This window comes from Eriocheir sinensis, chromosome 64, assembly GCF_024679095.1.
Source record: "Eriocheir sinensis breed Jianghai 21 chromosome 64, ASM2467909v1, whole genome shotgun sequence".
NCBI lineage: Eukaryota > Metazoa > Arthropoda > Malacostraca > Decapoda > Varunidae > Eriocheir > Eriocheir sinensis.
This window is the reverse complement of record NC_066572.1, coordinates 4,359,266-4,362,978: the sequence shown is the minus strand read 5'-3', so window position 1 is coordinate 4,362,978 and position 3,713 is coordinate 4,359,266.

The following is a 3,713-nucleotide window of genomic DNA, read 5'->3' as shown; positions in this document are numbered from 1 at the left end:
ACACCAAGAAAGCCTACCGGCGCAATAGGCATAAGAGTAAAATAAATAAGAATAGTTCATTTGCACGCATTCCATTTCTCTCTCTCTCTCTCTCTCTCTCTCTCTCTCTCTCTCTCTCTCCTCTCTCCTCTCTCTCTCCTCTCTCTTCTCTCTCTCCTCCTCCTCCTCCTCCTCTTCCTTCTACTTTGTAATTCTCATATTTTCTTTCCATTCTTCCACCTTTCTCTATGGTTTCCCTCTCTCTCTTTTGTCTTCTCCTCTTCCTCCTCTTCCTCCTCCTTTTTTTCCCTTCTTCTTTACCTCCTTCGCTTCAGTTCCCTTTATCCATCACCTTTGTTCCCTCCCTCTTACCTCCTCCCTTCCTCCCTTCCTCCTTTCTTTCCTCTCCTTCTCTTCTTTTCCTTCCGTTCCTTCTTCGTTCTACACTCTCCTCTTCTCTCTCTTCCTTCTTCCTTCCCTTCCTTTTCACTTCACTTCCTTTTCACTTCAATTCCCTTCACTTCACTTCACTTCACTTCACTTCCCTTCACTTCATTTCCTTCCTTCCTTCCTCCCTCCTCCCTCCTCCCTTCCCTTCCCTTCACTTCCTTCCATTCCTTCCTTCCTTCCCTTCCTTCCTTCCTTCCCATCCCTTCCTTCCTTCCTTCCTTCACTTCACTTCACTTCACTTCACTTCACTTCACTTCACTTCCCATCCCATCCCATCCCATCCCATCCCATCACAAACCCTCACTTCACTTCACTTCACTTCACTTCACTTCACTTCACTTCACTTCACTTCCCATCCCATCCCATCCCATCTCATCCCTTCACTTCCCTTCCCTTCCCTTCCCTTCCCTTCCCTTCCCTTCCCGTCACTTCACTTCACTTCACCTCTCTCTCAATTCCCCTATTAAAGATTTATCACATTTCATTCTGCATTCCTTTCTCTCCCTCAATTCCTCTCCCTCCCTTCCCTCCTCTCCCTCCCTCCCTTCCTTGGTCAACTGCTCTTCCTCCTGCTCTTTCTCTCTCGTCCTCTCTCTCTCCCTCTCTTTCTCTCCCTCTTCACGCCTCTTACAAAATGCAGCAAAATTTCAGCCAATATTTATGAGGAAAAGTTTAGTTGGAAGTGTCGTGAGGTGACCTTCCGCTGGCATTTACTCTCCCTGTCTCTCTCTCTGTATGTCTCTGTCTCTCTCTCTCTCCTCCCTCTTCATGTCCTCCTCTCTGTATCCTTCTACCATCGCCACAATGTTCGCCTCGGCCCCATAATCCTTAAACAGAGTTATGCAAGTATGTGTAACACTGTATTGCGTGTGACAGGGAGCTAAAGTGGTAAATGGTTTGGGTGTTGCATGAGTGGGAGTGCAAGGGTGTCTGTTTTTACTCCACCTGTACAGAGGGAGAGAGGCCGGGTGTGTTGCTAGCGGGGTTTGTGGTACTCTCCTTTTCTCTCCTCCTGATTAGTGTTTCTTTCCTTATGGTTCGATTCCCGGGCGGAGAGGAAAAATTTGGGCGGCTTTTCCGATACCCTACGCCCCTGTCCACCCAGCAGTGAATGGGTACCAGGTATTAATCGGGGGTTGTGTTCCGTCTCCTGGGGTCTGTTCCCTTCTCCTATAATTCCTTCCCCATCCTGTCTCTCTCCGGCATATGACCACAGATGTTGCGCCGACTAAACAAAACTTTCCAACTTTTTCTTATGGCTGGCCGGGGGATTTATACTCTCGGGTGTCCTTTATCCATGGCTAGCTCCGGAGCGGTTCGTTAGGGAGGAACTTGCAACCCCCTCCCTGTAAAACTCAATTCTCAGCCGGATTCATAATAAAAGATACGGATCGGGGTCGCTGTATGAACCTCGACCACGACTCTCTTTTGCTGGTGAGTCGAACACGCGGTGGACTCTCTCGGCGCATCCACAAAGAGCAAGCCTGCCGCCTGTGATGGGTGCAGGGCAAAGCCTACGGGACCCCTGCACCTCGACAGGGAGAGAACCCCTAGACCTTCTTTCTTTCCTGCTGCACTGCAAACAATACTCAGAAAGGCACACACACATTTGTACAACAGCCATACAAAGAAGACGTAGACGAACACCTAGCTGACATATTACTACTGAAAAATAGCAATAAAGGAAGTGAGAAAATAGAAGAAGGAAAAATTACTTAAAAAAGCTTTGGAAGGAAAGACAAAGAATTCAAAAGGCTAAAACACAAGAGAATATTGAAAAAGAAAATAAGAGTTAAATCACGAGAACGTTAACATTGAGTGAAAAGAAAATCCGGGAGCCGTTGCAAAGGCATATCCCGGGACTACATCTGATCTGATATGAGAGTGGTCGGGGCGGCGCAGATCTAGCGCTCGTCAGCAGGACTAACCTTCGAAGAGAGATCAGAAGTTGCCCGGCGTGAACAAAAGGCATCTCCGGCCAACGACCGCTATTTGGGATTGAGGTTAATGAGGTTGATGAGCGAATGATGTGAGTGAGACCGAAGCACGCACTGAACTTCATGTCTTGTTGCAGTTTAATAATAATAATAATAATAATAATAATAATAATAATAATAATAATAATAATAATAATGAAAATAATAATAGTAGTTTGTTCCACCAACTGTGGTTATTCTTGTTACATAACGTTGACATAAAAAGTGTACAATGTGAACGTACACATTGTCGTTAGGAATCAATACTAATGGAAACATACTTACACAATCTTGAAATAATAATACTTCCATTTAAACGATAGCATATATGTTTGAGAATGACCTGATGGGCTGGGGGAGGGACACAAGGGGAATGCGGCAGGGGAGTGGGGGGGGACAGAGTTTCTGGGGGAAGTGGATGGAGGTATAATTACGCTCCTACCGAGATGTGTGAAACTAAAGAAGAGGTGCTCTACGCCAAATTCGGCCAGTGCCCCCTCAGAACGCACTCCTTGCCTTGGGTGTCTTAATGCTACTACTGGCACAGACGAAATTGGCTATGAGTTACACATTGGTCCCCATGGCTCTGGTACCAGAAACACCAACACCTCTATCCTAATGATTTTGGCAAGATCCAGGCAGCTGAGAATTAAGGTTCTTGGTACCAGAGACCAGAGCTGCATCGCTGGTTTTGGTATAGAATTGTCGGAGAGGAACCTAAGAAGATTGACCACATCCTCGAAAGTACTTATTGGCGGATCCTTCAGAACTGCAGATTTTTCCAAAGTGCCGAGTTCTTTGGAACTGACCACAGGCTTGATGTTGCAACACACAAGCTTCATGTCAGGTCAAGAAGAATCTCGAGATGCAACACTGCTGTGTTCCATCTCGAGAGGCTGAAGGACCTGGCATGTGCTCAGGAGTATGCTGTGACAGTCTCAAATCGGTTCTATGTGTTCAGCACCCTTAACGACTCTTTAGAACTCTGGGATACCTTCAAACGTGAGACTCTGCAAGCTCCCACTGGAGAGCGCCCGAGATCGAGGAGTGAATTTGCTTCGGCGGAGACGCTGGAGAATATCAAGGTGAGTCGCGCTGTCAGACTTGCTGGGAATTGGGACCAATACAGAGCTCTATCGCGTAGAGCTACTGTTTTCCTAAGGAGGGACAAGAGGAAATATGCCAGGAGTCTCGCTTGGGACATCGAGAGCCTTTTCAATGCAAATAACTAGAGGCATGCTTACGAAGCCATGAAGAAGCTCTCCTCCGAGCCTCCCTCTCAGGTGAACGTTATCCGAACACTAGATG